The sequence below is a fragment of the Gobius niger genome (genome assembly GCF_951799975.1).
Source record: "Gobius niger genome assembly, chromosome: 21".
NCBI classification, from domain to species: Eukaryota; Metazoa; Chordata; class Actinopteri; order Gobiiformes; family Gobiidae; genus Gobius; species Gobius niger.
In genome coordinates this window covers 19,152,320-19,170,558 of record NC_136872.1, presented here as the reverse complement: position 1 = coordinate 19,170,558, position 18,239 = coordinate 19,152,320, and the positions used below count along the sequence as shown (strand labels likewise).

Sequence of the window (18,239 nt, the reverse complement as noted above, 5' to 3'; positions counted from 1 at the left end):
GTTTTAAAAAATTAGGCACCAGGCTTTACAGTTGTTGAGAACGTGTCGTAAGTGCAATGCTTTCTAATGGAAAACTAGCTTGTTTTGACGCCCACATATAGAGGTATTGCAGCAGTGGCAGACGATGTCGGCCCCCTAGCATCGCGATCTTAAAGCAGCGCAACCAGCGGCCACTGGTCTCACGAGCTTTCTGTGTCCAACGTGCCCGTGACATCAGAGCGAGTTTGGAGACAGAATCTAACCAGCATGCACCGTGCGGTGAGTGCAAGTCATGTGACGCCGATCTTAGCCTATCGACACACCATTGAAAAAGCGTGATTGGATCCCATACGTCCATTTTTGATCATCCAGCATGTCGCCTGCTGTCCCCGAATATGACATCGCGAACTAACCGAAAGTCGTTGATTCTGAACTTGTATATGTTGACCTGTCATGAATTCGTTTTATAATCCTTAACCCTAAAAAATATCAATCTTCACATCTTGTATCTTTGCGCTAAAACAAATTAATATAATTTCCTTCGTTTTGAATGAATCATGTATTTAAAAACTCTGCAGCCATTCTCCTTTCTCTTCTCTGGTGTAGGGATGGAGTAAGTGTCTGAATGGTTCGGACTGTCAGGGCGCTGCAGACTGTGACAGACTGAATGAACACTCTCTCCTCTGGCCCTCCCCCGCTGCGTTTGCTCCGCTCACTTCTCTCCCTCTTCGCTTCGCTCTCTGTTCTCTGCGCTCGTCGCTGCTTCAACTTTCCTTATAGGACCCTCTTGGCTTTTACGCGCCGCATCCGACAGCACTCCAGCCCGCGCCCGCGTCCGTCTCCATCCCCGGTTACAGTTTCATCCACTTGGATTAACACCTCAGTTTAGTCTGCGCGTCTTTGTGCGCGCAGAGCCAAACCATGCTCTGAACTATAGCTCTCTGCGCGCTTCACTACTGCGTGTGCGGGGAAAAAAAAAAAAAGTCAGGACAACCCGGACTGGAGACGAGTCTGGGGCTTCGTCTTCGCCTCCAGGAGCGACAACTTCATCGCCTTTCTTTCTCCGCGCTCGCCCAACTCACGAGTCCCGAAGTGAGGACGGTGGAAACGAAGAGGAAACGGAGGATGTAACGGCGCCCGAAGCACAACGCGCGGAGGACGCAAACCGAGACATCGACGGGCATCAGCGGTGAGTGGCACGCTCACATCTGTCTGGTCCCTTCGTGCGCGTAAACGTGGGGCTTGTTGCCTCTCGCTGTTCGTGGCTAGAGGTCAGACCCGGTTTGGAATCGTCCTTTTGGCGACATGTCCTTCAGTGTTCAAACTTTTGCATTTCACGCTTTTCTGCTCGAAAGTGTCGTTTTGCCCAAGCATGGATGAGGCAACCTTGGAAGATAGTGATCAGATTCACACGCGTTGTTTGATGGTTAAGCGCTTAATCACACACAAAGAAAAACCTTCGACGTGGCATAAAATGTCCACAGTTTTTCCTTAGAATCGTTCAAAAACAAAGCCCCTGTGCGTTTGGTGCATCCAACAGATTTACGCACGGGCTTGCTCATTTGTTATTCCTCCTGCGCGCCCAAATTATTTTACGCATGAGACAACCCCTCTTTACATTCTTCTTTTTGACATAGATTCCTGATTTATTTAAGTTTGTCATTCGAAAAAATGCCAATACCCAATATATATATAAATGTTTTCTTTTTTCTGTGGTTAGTTGCGAGGGTGTGGCTCTCCATCCTCTGTCTCCCCCTCCCCTCATTCCCTCATTTACGATTCAGCAGCAGGGACATACCTGCATCCTCCTCTCCTCACTGTGTGCGGTGGTTGGTGCGTTGTGTTCATTCAACAAACCACTAATCCACCTGCCGCCTCCGGGAGGATTAGCGCAGCACTGGGACATTTTGCTCTCCCCTCCCTCCCTCCCTCCCTCTCTGTCTCCCTCTCTTCTAATCTGCGAAGGAAAAACAGTTGGTTTCTCGTGTCCATGCAGCCACAAGTGCGTTTTTGGCCCTACATTACGCGTTTCAAATTGGCTGCGGCGTTCGGTTTTGGCCATAGCCGCGTCCTGCCAGTCGTGCTCATGGGCAAATCAGCGTGTCAGGCCAGAACCCTCATCTTTATTCAGTGGGACAAACCAAACAAGTGCCATATCAGATGCATGACGAGCTTTCCTCCATTCATAGTTTATGCGCCGACTCTCCGCCTCAATATGCTCTCAATTTCAGTGTGCTCCTGCGGCGTGGAAATTGGAGAAAAATCACCAAATTGATATGCTGTGACCTGTCTCCCAGAATGCCTTTCACGGCACCTTTCTACATTGGCTTCCATATTGTTTTTCCCATGCAAACCTGCTGCTCAAGGTTAAAGGGACGGTTGGACGTTTTATGCTTGACTTGCTATTGCCATGTGTTGCTTCAATGCCTACACACAATAGCTTCTTTCTTTGTACACTCAACAAGATTGTTCCACACCAGGGACATATGTGTGAAAGTTATGGGATCTTTTCATAAAACCAAGGTCCGTCTTTTTTCCAGATGGAAATATGGAAGTACAAATACTCTGAAATGTGGTGCAGCGGGTTTTACATTTGAATGTAAGGAGCTGTGTGGATTTCTCTCTCTTACTTACACTGTCTAAAAGCGCTGTCACTTTCACACTGCTGTCATTCTCTTCAGCAATCGTTAATAAAGTCATTCCAAGTAGTTCAATTCTACCGCTTTGGTGTAATAATGGAAATGTTCCCTTGTCAGCTGATGAATGGAAATCTCATTAAGGAGACTGCAAGAACTGAAGCTAATGGCCAGGTGTAATATGAACGCAAACCATCTTTGTTTTAGCAGCTCGATGCCAGATCTGATCTTAGACACTAAGCAAGGCTGATTCTGGTTATTAGAGGAGTCCATGTTGTAATATCAGGTGGTGTAAGCTTGGAGCAACAGTGGTCCAGGATTTAGAGGATTCCTCCACAGGTCCCAAGGTCATAAAAGTTCACTGTTGTTGCGTTCTTGAGCAAGACCCTTCACCACCTTGCCTATAAATGAGATGATAGTTGGATGATAGTCCAATGGCACAGATTGGTAACCATGTCATAATCGTATTAATAGTCCCTTGTAATGCACTTTATGTCTGTTTGTGTAAATAAACCTTTGTAGACACAGGCTCTAGGCTGTCATCTCTGCTCTGCATTTTTCCGCCCCACAGCCAAGTCTGTGAGCCAGCTGAGCCAGCTCCTGCTGCACGATCCCGTCAGATCAAAGCTAAGCAGGGTAGGGTCGGGTAGTTCCTGGATGGGAGACTGCGGGAGAACACCAGGAAGCCGGTTTGAGTGAGTGGTTGGTGGAGACGCAGATGTGTGCAGCCGCGCTTCTGTCAGTCTACCCCAGGGGAAGCTGTGGCGACATACAAGCTTACCACCACCGCTAAATCCCCTTCCCATGTGTGGCTTCTGTCATCTGAAAAAGCGCTATACGAATATGATTTTCCCCTTCCCTTCTTTTCGATTGTGTAGATATTTTTGCAATAAATTTGTTCAATGCCCTTGCCCAAAGGCTTCTTGTTGAACATCTCCAGAAATTCAAATGTTTTTCTACACTATTATAACCTAAAAAGCTTATTCATTTTGAGACAGAGCCGGAATTAAGGTTCTAAGCCTAAATAAGGATCTGGGGCATAGTTTACACCTCTTTTAAATGCATCCTGTTGAATGTTTGACAGCACCGACCACTGATATATGGTTCTCGATTGAAAAAACGTTAGAACACCCCTGAATACTTCTTGCACAAAGTAACACGCTTTCAATTCTCTGTAAGTTTTCATGTGCTTGAATTGACAATAAAGCTAATTTCCCGCAAGTAACTAACTAATACTATTTAACAGAATCTTTCAATGTCGGCAACTGTTGCCTTTGTCATTGAGAGTTGCTGCCTGGCCCGAGGAGACCCCGTTTCAAAATGCCACCTCCATCCATTCCACTTTAAATATCAATCAGCGCTTGACACATTGCCTCTAACTGTGATTCCAACACAATCTATAGAAGTGGCCCGGTTTGACGCTAACACTGGAGAACAATAGCTGTGGGATATAAGTGGAGTCTTGTAACAGAACCCATTGTTTCACATTGTTGAATACAGCCGGTTTATATAGTAGAATTTGCTGCAAAATTCTCAAAAAGCAGATGTTTCGACCTGGTTTATGAGTCGCTTTTACTGGGTCTTTAGGCATGAAACCAAACCAGGCACAAAATTAATCGTTCGCTCTCTCCGTAGCAATGCAATTATGTCTTGCAGTGAAAATAAAGCTGTTGTCCTAAAGCATACCTGGAGCTTTGTTTCATTGGCGCATATTTCAGCAATCCTGCGTTTAGTCCGTCTCGTATTCCGTATAGCGCCTCATCCGTTGAGTAATTTGCCTTCTTTGACCTTTAACGTGGATGTTTATACAAGTAAATATATCAAACACAAACCCAATCGATGTGGGCAGCTCCTCTAAAAGCATGCTCAACCGTGACGCTCATTTGGCTAGACTGCTTAGTGTCATGTTTCAAGGCGGACATGATGGATATTGACGTATTGTTGACCCTTTATAGAGTCATCGGCTAATTGTGTATGGGAACAGCTGGCTTTTTGTTTTCACCGGTCAAGCGCTCAGAGCTGTGGCTAAAAGCGCGTCTGCTTTGCTTTGTGGCGTGGAACCATTACTGTGTGGCATTTGATTGTGGTTTCTTGGAAGCAACATTGTATTCGCAGCATTAAGGATAGTCTTTGATCATTTTGCCATCACAGAGCGCTGATGCACTTTGGTGGTGGTGAAGTGCATTCAGAAGAAGACTGAGCCGCAAATTTACTTTGTATATTCATTTTTGGGGCACTATGATGATTGAACAGTGAGAAAACCCAATGAGCTGGTTTTCTTTTTCAATGACATCTTATGAAACTCTCTGGTGTGGATTTCAAGTTAGATGCAAACCTAATAATTCTAGCACAGTCTCTTTCAAGGAGGAAACCAACTTTTTCACTCAATTGTATAACCCAAAACTTAATTATATGCAAACCCTGTCAATCAAACAAGAAAGTTGTGGGTTGGCTGGGAAAACAGAAGGACTTCGAGGAATCCCACCCACAGGCAAAGACCCTGCACTGGAATCGAACCTGGGACCTTCTTGCTGCAATCCGACAGCACTAATCGCTCAGTCTGCCATTACCCAAGCATTACCCAGACATCAGACAGCGCTGAGCAGAGATTTAGTTCCATGTTTTCCCCAACACTAAGATAATTTGTGCTAATTGCTCTTCCCTGGAGCTTGTTCAATACAACCGCGCCGTGATTCAAAAAAGAACAGCGGGGACGATCAGCATAAAACCCACCGCGGAGGCCAGCAAAACTGTATCTCGGATCGGGAGTCTCCTTTGTTCCCAAAAATATCTACCAGCTCGCCGTTCGGTTTTCGCTCTGGCGTTTTTGGAAGCGAAACACACACGAGCGATATTGATTTATGCTAAGCAGTTTCCTTTGTGAGTCAGCACAAGGAAAGAGCAGTGTTTAGATGAAATCCCCCCGCTTCAACAATTTGGATAAAAGAATGAAAAAAAAATAAGCCCTTGTAATACATTGATGGATCAGTTGCACTTGAAGCTAATTGCTCAGAAGAAACGGTCTTCCTTTGTGAAGTCTTTAGAGGTATAATCACTTTGGTCACGCAAGGAAATGAAGCGAGCCTGGTTCCGATTGTGGCAAAAGGCCCCCACGATATCGAGCCAAGAAGAGGTGGATGGTCAGGGTTTAATATCTCAAATAAAGATGCGCTAGATTAAACAAAATGGAGGAGAAAATGTCAAACAATTGAATAAACAGTAAAGAAAACCAATCATCAAGTCCTGAACAAAATGCAAGCACAAACAGCTCTGATGATTAATAGTGAAGGACATGTGATCAGAGGAGACAACAGTTTGGAGAAAGTCATCATGGAGGTAACGAAAGGTAAAGGAACACCTAAAACAAGATGGCTGGACAATGTGCAGGATAAACTGGGAACGACTCTGACAAACTCTTGTAGGGGCAAGAGACAGGACGATTGTCAAGTCCAACTGATGGAAGAAGAAGACGATGGCGAATAGCGGGGCCACAGCGGGACAAGAGAACGACTAGAAAGAAAAAGATAGGAGAACGTTGAGAAGAACATTTTATATTCAAGTACAATGATGGTATACTATTAGGAAATGTATGCTTTTTTTCCATTTGATGGCCTTTAATGCATTAAGACTTACTAAAACTACTTTCTCAGCTTTGCTATTGCATGCGGATTAACTTCGATAATGCAATTAGAACAAATCAATACCGCCCCCATGAATGTTCTTTACAAAATGGCTGTCTCCATCTGCTAATGCAAAGCAGTGGATTTGTAGCAAACAGGTTTGGAACTTTTGGAAGTAGTCGAGTTTTGTGTACTTTCTTTGCTGGAAGGATCACAACAAGTGCGTCGAAGAGATACAGACTTTCGAAATAAAAAAAACAATCACCAAATCTGCCATTTTTAAGAAGCAGAAGTCATTGTACCTTGACCTAACTTTCTCTAGACTCTATGGCATTAGCATTTCATGGCCCTCCTGGCACCTGCCTCCTCCCGTCAGCGCGGCACAGTGAGAATGGGTGACAGCTTCTTGGCTTTGAGACGGACTTTTGTCACTTCTGAATTCCCGAGAAGACAACAGCCTCTCTAAAAGCCACCAAAATCCTGCGCTATAGGACAGACTTTCCCCCAAGCATCCATGCGTAGAATTAAAGGAATCGTTAGAGCGTTTCATTATATCGTTTGAGTTGAGAGTTGTGGATCTTGGTTCCACAAAAGTAATGAGAACAGCACGGATATCTATCAATCTTTGTCAATAGCAATTTTCATGAAAGGTTTTGCAAAGAACAGCACTGACCCTGAAAGATGCAAATAGAGTTCATTCCACTCGACCCAGTTCCATCCCTCCATAATCACCTTCTTTCGGAGAAATATATTAAAGTTAGCCTTGGAGATTGATCAGAGAAGAATGTACGGGACGGGATTGGAAGCTTAAGTGTCCAGAACAGGGCAGGAATGATGGACGCTGGAAGAGTAGAGAGAAGAATTATTGGAAGCTATGACATATGCTTTACGCGTGAAGCTGAACAAGGCTTTTTCAGCGATGGCGGTCGTCAATTTTTGATCTCTCTGCAGTTATGCTAATAGGAAATGGATTTAATGTAATAATTTCCCGACACTGTTCTATGGATTTGTGTGAGCTTGGTGCTAAACGTTCATCCAGAAGCACTTTCATTGGAGGATTGATTTCGCTTGTCACCCTGTGCTATAACAGCCCCCTGGGGACATGTCGCCATTGTTTGCATGTCGTGTCTTAAAGAGGCAACATGCTCAGAGTGTAGCATTAGCATTTTGTCTCCGCTAAGCATCTCCTGACACTCTTAACCCCGAGCTAGCGCCAGCAGAAGGTACAGGAATTAGGAGTTCAGTTTATCCACACAACGGCCTCCACTGAGTGCTTTCTCTTGGGTCGTCCGGTCTCGTTTGCACGGCCTAAACAAAGTCAAATCATTACAGCGTTTAGATCGACCACTTAATTTCCACCGTAATTTGAGCCAGCTCCACAAAAGAAACGAGCGCGAGAGGTTTCTTTCGTAAAAAGGATTCTGGGCTGAATTGCTTTAAATGGTGCAATCTTGCATTGATTGGTCCTCTGCTATTTGGCTAATTGTACACTGTGCTCGACTTACCTCAGCAGACTGGAAGACTATTGATTTTGCATGAAAGGATTTTTTGTGTGTTTTACTCATGTTTTTGATCAATAAGCGATTAAGTAATGCGACCAAGCTACTGTGAATGGATCAATGAATGAAATGTGGTTAATTTTATGACATTGTAATTGTTTAACTCTCCCATGTCATAGCTGCTATTTAAAGCCAGGCCAGGAATTTTCCATGCTGGTTTGTGTAATGGTTTATCAGAAGTACTATGACCGTGCCCTGCCAGAGTGAGCTCAAATGTCTCTAGATATCTCTTTTTTTCTCCATTTTATTTGTTTATTGGATTCTGAAGTGACATTGAAAATATATACAACAAAAGTGCAAAGCCGATGCAGCTTGAATGAAAAGAGAAGAGCATCTTATGATATCTGTCCCTTTGTTAAAGCAGAACTAGTAGCTCATGCCCCTAGAGGCCTTAAATGGCACTGCAGGTGTCGTAGCATGTTACGGTTTTTTACTCATTAATTGTCCGTGAGAGTAAATACTACGCTGACAGAAAAGACAAAGGGAGAGAGGGATATTGTTCATCCAATTACACAATGGAGATTATTTTTTTCAGTCAAACATGGCTGTAAATACTGTTTAAGTGGGATGTTAGCATGTTTACTTGGTGCTCCGGGTCGTAGCAGGGAAAGCTGCAAGTGTGATTTTCTGGCCAGAGACACCAGGGGGAGATGAAAGACCCCCCAATCACCCCATTAACTGTAAGTGGTGTTTAAGTGGCGCTAGCCCGCAGCTAGCTTTGCCCGTTAGCCTGTTAGCTTCTTCTTCGTGATTCCATAAGTGTGTATTGGTGACTCCGGCCCGGTGGCAGCAAAGTTGCAATTGTGGTTTTCTGGCCAGAGACACCAGGGGAGATGAAAGGCCCTCCAGTTGTCCCATGAACACTTGTATTACCCCCAGAGGGACTACGGAAAAGATTAGGATTCTTGCAATATTTACTATAACCATCCAGCTAGTTCTATAATTCTGTGCATTTTGCAATGGGAGAAAGTTGAGCAGAATTAAATTCAAGTTATTGTTAGAGTGGTCTCTGACACAGCGGTTCCCAAATTTTTCAGGTCACAACCCCCAAAATCAGGGGACCCCCTTTTGCAAAACATTTAAAATCTGGTCTCATGTTGTTAGTTTGGATGCTGTATTATGATGTTTGACATTGGGAACCACTGCTCTAACACAAGGGTTCCCAATATGTAGGTTGGGACACTGAAGTGGGGGTTACAAGATGATTTTTTTTTACATTTCATGTATTTTTAATTGAAAACAGCATATTTTAGTGGAATTAAGCCAAATATCAAAACACTCTCAACCGCATATTCCTGTTCAGCCCTTCCAAAGAGAGTGCCGTACCATCGCATGTAAGCCAAGTCGACCATTTACATACACAGAACAGTGAAATCACTTCACTCTTTCAAGGCTAGAAGCAAATGCACGATTCAGGACTTTGTGTGGAGGAAGCTGTTAAGTTCACTTTCTGTGGCTCATCACTCCTGCATTGTCAGAACGACCCTGAGAAATGATTGGCAGCGCGATTTCAATACATGAAAGCGAGTACACATTTAAAACGGCCAGAGATTAACATTTCTATCTCCAGATGTGTCTCAATCTGGTAATTAAAACCTGCAGGCCGCCGGGTGCAATCCGTATAATCCCAATTTTAATCCGTCAACATGGCTTTGAATTCCACGCAGGATTCAGGCTCATATTGAATGCATTTGCTTTGGAATCCTGCAAGTTATGCCTCATGTATTTTTGATCTTCTCTGCAGGTTTGAGTAAATGTTTTCAAAGCAGACTGGCCAATACAACACCTTGTCGAGAGAGAAGAGTGAAGCAGACACAACATTCAGTATTTAGTTTCACTTTGTGTTTAGGTGAGCTCAACATTCAGTTGCGTCATGTGAGCGAACTCCCAAACACTTTGGTTTGAGCTGCCTTCACGGCGAACGGCAGTGATTCTCAAGTCAATAAAGCTGAACTCCACACGCACTAGTGTTTGTGTAGTTTTTCAAGACAACAGCACAGGACAAAAAACAACAATCAAGGTTACAGACAGCGTGTGGAGGGGGCGTGTCGGAAAGGGTCAGAGGTTCTTAAAGAGACAGAGGCCTATTTCAAGACATTCACTACCGCCATTTTGAGAGAGCAATTTTATACAAGGCAGTTATTCTAATGTACTGCATTTACAGACCAACAGAAGGTTTGGTCATCATTGTAGTGTGATATAGACTGGTGCTATGTGGCTGAAAAAAGAATAACACCCCCTCTTTAACCCCCACCTGAACCGAGCACATGTTCTCCAGTCAGGCTTTACCCAAATCTAAAAGCTCCTTGGTAAAAATGGTAAAAATAGATACGGAAATGAGACAAAAATGAGGATGAAAATGAAACAAAAAGGCAAAAGAAAAGTGATGATATGCAATGAAAATGGGATCAAAATGTGTGACGAAAATGCACCAAACAAGCCAAAAAAGTGACAAAATCACTTTAGCTAGCGCTCTCACTTCACAGCAAGAAGGTCCCGGGTTCGACTCCCACCTGGTCGGGGCCGTTCTGTGTGGAGTTTGCATGTTCTCCCCGTGTCTGCGCAGGTTTCTTCTGGGTACTCTGGTTTCCCCGACCACTAAAAAACATGTACAATAGGCCTGGATGAATGGTGTGTGTGTCAGTCTCCCCCAGGGAAAACTGTGCACCACTGAGCGTGGGGTGAATGTAAAATTGTCATGTCAAGTTCTTTGTGAAAGGCGCTGTGTAAATAAAGTGAAAAAAAAAAAAAGTGTCGACAACGCTGCAACAATGCAAGGAAAAAGCTCAGTTTAGATGAGTTTTGTAGGTCTTAGCTCGTGTCCAACCAGCCTGTGTGTGTTTTTTCTTACTATCAGTCTTTAAATGCGGAAAGAAATTGAGCCACTTCTGAGTCCAGAGTCTCTCCAGTTGGAAGCCAATGTCCTATGGAGTTGTTAAAGGAACAGGCCACCGTTTTTTCCATCCTGAGATATGTTCTTACTTGATCTTAGTTGATGTGTACCTGTCTGGTCTTTACTCTCTCAGTCATGCAAATAGACCAAAGATGTTGTTAGCATAAACCTCTCCCAGCAAAGGTACAGCTCCAAACTGGGTTGAAGTTAAAAGCTACCAAGCTCTTCCACGGTTCCTCTGTTTAAGTTACATGATCCAAGTATAGTCACACAAAATTAAACATGTCGATTTTCTAAGCGGATAGAAAGGGGAACTATATTGTAAGGCGTAACGACACCTTAGGAGCACTTCGACGTACGACTTCCTGGTTTTGTACAACGCCCTTTTAAAGCATAAATACTACATTTACTCTGGACTTTCTCCAACAATAATCTTCAGACATGACTTATCCAGCTATGATGACCTTTTGCAAATATATTATGTGTGAAACAGTTTTCGATTCACAAGGAGAGTGGTGTATTCAGACCAGAAGAGTCCTTTGGATCCGGACCAAAAGCGGTTTTTTTTTTATGCGGTTCACATTCAGACTGTACTTTTTGCAAGTGAACTATATTTCGTAAACACATACAGGTGTGTGACGATCGAGGCTCCCATTGGACAGCAACGGCCACAACAAATGAAATAAAAATGAATATTTGATGCTTGCTATGATAATAAAAAGAAAGGCAAGAGACTAAACCACCATTAACCTCAGCTTCACCGGAGCAGCTGGAGGAAGAGGTGTTTTGTGCGGATGGAGGGTCGTCTGCTGAGCTGTTTGTTTCTATTGTGTCCTTATGTTCCTGCACTCTTCTATAATGCGTCTCGTACTTTCATTTAAGTTTAAGTTTTTTCCACTTTGACGCCACGGCTGTTCCCTTTGAAAGTGGACCGAGACCACCTGGAAAAGTGGGTCTCGGTCCGCTTCTTTGATCCGCACCAGGATTCGTTCACACCTGCGTAAAAGGTCCGGACCAGCGTTCGAAATGAACCCTGGTCCGTTTAAAGTGGACCAAACCGTGCAGATCTGAATACACCCTAAGATAAATGTGCTGTTTCCGTTGTGTTTAGACTTTCAACAGTTCGGACCCTGGAAGTATCATCGCACGCTTAACGAAACCATTGTGCATGTTTTGGAGTTGATGGGGGGGGAAAAACCGAGCACTCAGAGTGACGTGTGACTCTTCTGCTGTGATTGTTTTAGTCGGTGTCTTTTTTATAGTAAAGCTGTTTTCTCCTTGCTGCTATTTGTGCACAATGAACAATCCACTTTCCCCAAAAGACGATCAACCGTAGATAAAGGTTTGTCATCGTTGTCATTATTTTGCAATTCAAGCCGCAGAACCCACTTCTCTTCCTTATATTCATTCAATGTTTAACTTGGCAATTTCGTGATTTCATACGATAATGGTCCTCCCACACTTCAGCTGCGCATAACTCAATTATACAGAGTGACTGAGCGAACCCCAGCGCCTCATTGAAATTCAGCTGTTACTCCGGAGCCTTGATTTTTGTTTTTTTTTCTTCAGTTTTTCCCCCCGTCGTCGTATGAAATGATATCAGAGACAACACCTTCTGTGATGACTTTTTTTTTGCAGTGATCAAGCAACAAGGGGGAAGACGGAAAGTGCAGGGAGAAGAACGGCAGATTTTGGAAACAGGCTGGCGAAAGTGGATCGTCGATGCAGGACAATTCGATATTAGACGGCGTGGAGATAATAGGCCGGCTGCACAATGGGCGGACGGGTCGATACAGATGAGCATTTAGCGGAGGTGGCTTATTGTGATCTACGAGCGGTGCGACAAATACAGAGCCGACTCAAGTGGGACTCCGATTGCTAGGGTCTCCTGATGAATCTACGACACTCCAGTGCAAACAATAAGTCTTTTGGTTTATCATGGACAGTGTCTGCATTTAAAAAACACTGTTATAGACGCATCTTTTCTCACTGGTTTCGAACAGTTGGGCTGAATGTATTTACCTTTTATGCCATGATTTTCTTGTATTGTTGTGTTTTGTGTGTGTTTGTTTTGTGCTTTGTAAGTGCAGCACTTTGGGTGGGAAAATAAGCACCTTCAGGGCGAAACAAGACCCCTCCGCTTCGCGTCGGGGTCCGGTTCGCCCTGTCGGTGCTTATTTTCCTGATAATGACCAGCGTTCTATACATTATCCCTTACTTGGTTTACAAGGACGATGGTGATACCTGAACAATCCTTTTTTTGATACACTATAATATGTCACCTAGAAAAGTGACATATACCAGAAAATTAATGTCATTTTATTCCATGGTAAATGGTCTCAACTTACAAAGCGCTTTTCCACCTACATTAGGCACTCAAAGCGCTTTACAGCAAGGATCCACTCACCCATTCATACTCTCATTCATACACCAATGTACACAGACACTGGGGGCAATGTGGGTGAAGTGTCTTGCCCAAGGACACAACAACAGTGTGCACCTTCAGGAGGTGGGATTCGAACCCCCCGACCTTCCGATCATAAGACGACCCGCTCTACCATCTGCGCCACTGTCGCCCCATAAAAGACTATTTCTTCTAAATCTGTAGCATTTTTTCAGTTGAAACAACCAAGTCACTTCCTGTTTATTTAACGGCTCCCAGCCCTACATATGCAAATGCGATTCATATGACAAGCCTTGCCATTGCGACCAGACTTAGATGTTAAAAGCGCATGAATGGAATCAAATAAGATTCAATTCACGGTTTCCATTTTAAACACGTTCCCGAACATTGCATTTTTTATAATTATTTGCATAGCCCTAATCCACAATGTCGAGTCTTTTTCTCTGGAGGACTTGCTTCCTCTGCTGTACATTAACAAGTGTGTGATAGTCAGTACTAATCACATGCACTTTTTTGTTGAATTAAATAAGATGAGCATAGTGTGAATTTGAATTGACCGCTGAGCCGGTGGTGAGCGGTCCAGTCCCCTCGCTGTCTTGTTAGCAGAGGCCCTTTTGTAGAATAAAATGTATTTGAACCCATTCTGTCCATTACACGGTAATGCCAGGACCTCAGGGAAACACACATTGCATTGACTTGAATATATTAAATTGCAATATTAATGAACTGGGATTCGAAAACAGGCAATTCCTCATCTTCAGTAACACCATGTGCATAATTGAGTGTTTCTTGCATAAACATACCGACGTCAGTTCAGGACTTTTTCCCTCTATTGACGCTGATATTTCATGGCTAGCACTCGGCAATAGGTTCTTCTTGAAATCAGGAGTGCCTTTGAGATAAAGTGTGAATCATGTCCCTTATGGCTCCCTGTGGATTTCACTTTGTTGCCGGCTGACGTGCCTTCTGTCTGTTCTCATTCGTATTCACCGCACCAGGCTGGATGCTTTATATATATATTTAACTTTTTTTTTTACCCTGTACTTGATCGGCTCTTACTGTCAGGCTGACACTGGGGACAGACGAAGAGAGGGCTGGAATAGTGAGCAGGCAAAACGACGGAATTGTTAAATATGTACTCGAAAGCATGTTTAAATTGAAGATATAAGATTAGGATTAAAAAGCAGCAAAGACGTCATGTGGTTCTGTAATGTGCGATTATAAAAATACAGTAAAGTAAACACATACACCAAGATCTTGTATTGATGAGGGGAGAGAGTGACCGCAGCGCAAAGTCTTCTCCAGCACATCCCAAAGATTCTCAATGGGATTAACCTCTTAACCTCCACGTGAACAGAGCACATTTTCTCCAGTTTGGTTAAAGCAGTACTAAGTAACTCTTCCCCCTAGAGGCCATAAGCGCAACTGCAGGTGTAGCAGAAAGTTACAATTTTTTAACTTAGAGTAAATACTACGCCGACAGGAAAGGCGAAGGGAGAGAGGGTTACTGTGCATCCAATTATACAATGGAAGTATTTTTTTTCACTCAAAATTTGCTGTAAATACTGTTTAAAGTGACGTTAGCCCGCAGTTAGCTTTGCCCGTTAGCTTGTTAGCTTCTTCTTCGTGATTTCATTAGTGTGTATTGCTTTCTCCGGACCGGTGGCAGTCAAGTTGCAAACATGGTTTTCTGGTCAGAGACACCAGGGGGAGATGAAAGACCCTCCAATCATCCCATTAACACTAGTATTACCCGCACAGGGACTACGAAAAGGATTTATTAAGGTAAACACGTTACTTAGTACTACTTTAAAAAGCAAATCTAAAAGCTTCTTGAAAAAGGTGTCGAAACAGCGTTGAAAACGAAAAAAAGGGACAAAAAACGTGGCTGAAAAATGCACTGATAGAAAAGTGATGCAAAAGCAACAACGAACATGACAAAATGTGATGAAAACGCAGCAATAAAGTCACAAAAAATGTGATGGAAAAACAAGACAAAAACGCAGCTTTCAAATGAGGCGTTACTCTGGCCTGGCTCTCAAGTCGAGAAGCTTTTAGATTTGGATACAACCGAGCTGGAGAAAGTGCGCTCAGTTAAAGTGGGGGGGGGGGGGGGGGTAAGAGGTGAAGATCTGGACTCTGTGGCGGCCAATTCCCCCTGCTCCCTGAACCTCTCTTTCACAATGTGAGCCTGGTGAATCCGGGCATGGTCATCTTGGAATAAGCCCGTACCATCAGGGAAGGGAAGCAGAAATCCATTGATGGAATAACCTGGTCATTCAGGAGTTTCAGGTCGTCAGCTGAACTCATTCTTTGGGCTCATAGTGTCGCTGAACCGAGACCTGACCAACTGCAGCAACACCAGAACATAACAGTTAGTTAAATCCAAGATGGCCACCTTCCACATTCCACACACCTCAAAGTTTTGCTCATTAGTTGGATAATGCCTTCGGCCCCAGTTTTATATTGCCTTTAAATTTCTCCTCATTCTCCGTCACTGAAATAAATTAAATCATAATCTATCTCCAAAATGTCCCACTTACCTCCATTCATAGATTTTAAAGTTACATGCCCACCATAGCACTGCATAAAAGATGACTTCACTGATTAATGTTGGAGCTTAATTCCAGCAAAGACCTCTTCACATCTTCCAACACCCCCCCTCTCGTCGCTCATTGGCATATGCATGAATTTGCGCCAACTCATTAAAAAATGTATGGAAGCCTGCCATCGCCGCCAAGTTCAACAAGATGTCACAAATCCATTAGCACTTGGAGGAACCAGGTCAGTCCTTGTCAATGTAAAGCTTAGCACTGCATATGAAGTGTCAAACTGCAGCCAGCAAACATCCACTGTATGGAAGCGAGTGGTGAAGGCTGCACGTGCTCCCATTGTCTGACCAATCACAGCTTAAGATCTGGAGAGGCGTTCTAGAAGTGCTACTCACAGGTTTTCTCAAGTGTTATGATCTGGGGTCGCAGAGTCCAGATCTTAACCCCATTGAGAACATCTCTGGGATGTGCTAGAGAAGGTTTTGCGTAGTGGTCACACTCTCCCATCATCAATACAAGATCTGGGTGAAAAATTAATGCGACACTGGATCTTTTGACGCCGCAGAAGCTTATTGAAACAATTCCAGGTGTCTGACCTTTTTTGTATATGTGTGTGTGTGTGTATATAGCAACTTTTTAGGTATATTTTCCGGGGTTAGTCTCCTTTTTTTGCATTCATAATAAAAATGTAGACATAATTATTTGTTAAGTTTATTTATTTTCACAAGTATACATTTTAGAGAATTCGCAAAAAGTTGTTCTTTTCTTGAAAATCATGACCCAGACCAACAATTTCTATATAAAGACAGACATAGCACTACTGATGCAGGCAGCAATGCATCATACAAGGGGGCGTGGCCCAGCTGAGGGGGGAAGAAAATCTAATTTTTTAAAACTATTTTAATAGTGATATTATTAAAATATGTTTATATCCCAATTAAATATATAAACATATTTATCACTAACAATTAAAGTCAAGCCAAAATCGGGTCCATCTGGATGTTTTCTCACAACGCGGGGCTTGTTGCTAACGTTAGCACATGTAGCATGAACCCAATGTTAGCTTACTTGTTTGCATTGTCTGTTTTTTTTGTGTTTGTTGGCTGTTGAACAACTTTCTTCCATTTCTCCACAATTCATTTAACAAATGTCAAATTGTGAATATATTTCCATAGCTACAGAGACACGGAGAGGAGCAAAGTGGTTCAACAGCCCATGAATAGAGTTCGGGAAAATCCACCGTTGCCATGGAGATCCGCCACATGTGGGTGTTAGCATACATCCTCCGTAGACTAACATTAGCTATAAACAGAATAAAAAGTGGAGAAAAAAGCAACAACTTCGTTAGCTGCTGAGTCACTACTGGTAAATCCATCTAACACAGTGTAGTGTCCAAATGTTTTGACCAATAATGTGAACAATAACTCCAGTATTTTACCTTTTACAAAATCCATTAGTTTATTATTGCTACTAATCCCATAATTCTTAGTTATATGACATCCCAGTTCTGAACTCTATACTTAAAAAACGGAAAGCAGGAAGCTACGCTAGCTTCATGCTTCATATGCTAACGTTAGCAAGGAGTGCTGTTTATCGCTTCTACTGAACAGAACACAATTTGCAGTGAAAAAAATCTAGATGGATCCAGTTTTAGCTTGACTTTATTCGTGTGATAAATATGTTACTGCCAGAATTTTTTGGGAACATTTTTTATTCCCAGGAGAGGTTTTTTTCCCCCTTTGCTAGGCCACGCCCCCTTGTATGTCACATTGCCGTCTATATATGTATCATATCCCCCGACCACCTTCACCTGCCTCCAGCCCCCCTGCACCCACGTCTCCAGCCCCCACCATACGGACTTCCTCTAGCACCTGCCCCACCCCGGGCAGTCCACCCCCACACCGGTCCCCCCCTCACTCCCCCCTCTCCATCACACCGGACCAGGTGAGGAGGGAGCTGAGGCGACTGAAGCGGGGGAAAGCTGCAGGACCAGATGGCATCAGTCCCAGGCTGCTGAGGACCTGCGCAGACCAGCTCTCCGAGGTCCTCTGCCACATCTACAACCTGAGCCTCAGCCTGGAGAAGGTCCCCGTCCTGTGGAAGACCTCCTGTCTGATCCCGGTTCCTAAAACAGCGCACGCCAGGGAACCGGCCCACTACAGACCAGTCGCCCTGACCTCCCACCTGATGAAGACGATGAAGCGGCTCATCCTCACCCACCTCCGCTCTGTGGTGAGCCCCACCCTCGACCCGCTGCAGTTTGCCTACAGACCCAACATCGGAGTGGAGGACGCTGTCATCTACCTGTCGGAGCGGGCGCTCACGCACCTGGAGCACGCCAGGAACGCTGTGAGGGTCATGTTCTTTGACTTCTCCAGTGCCTTCAACACCATCAGGCCGGCGCTGCTGCGGTGGAAGCTGGAGGACGCGGGAGTGGATGAACATCTCACTGCATGGACCATCGACTACCTCACGGACCGACCACAGTATGTGCGGCTGCGCAGCTGTGAGTCTGAGGTGGTCGTCTGCAGCACCGGGGCCCCTCAGGGCACCGTCCTCTCACCGTTTCTCTTCACCATCTACACATCGGACTTCA

General features: G+C 44.0%; 1 protein-coding gene across 3 annotated transcripts in view; it reads left to right on the top strand.

Annotated features, from left to right (window-relative positions):
* The first annotated feature begins 672 nt into the window (after positions 1 to 672).
* htr2cl1 (5-hydroxytryptamine (serotonin) receptor 2C, G protein-coupled-like 1) overlaps positions 673 to 18,239 on the top strand; it is a 204,442-nt gene continuing 186,875 nt past the window's right edge. For all 3 annotated transcript variants that reach the window (XM_079579932.1, XM_079579931.1, XM_079579930.1), the window contains exon 1: positions 673 to 1,168. The gene's annotated coding sequence lies outside the window, so the exon portion shown is untranslated. The remainder of the gene's footprint in view (positions 1,169 to 18,239) is intronic.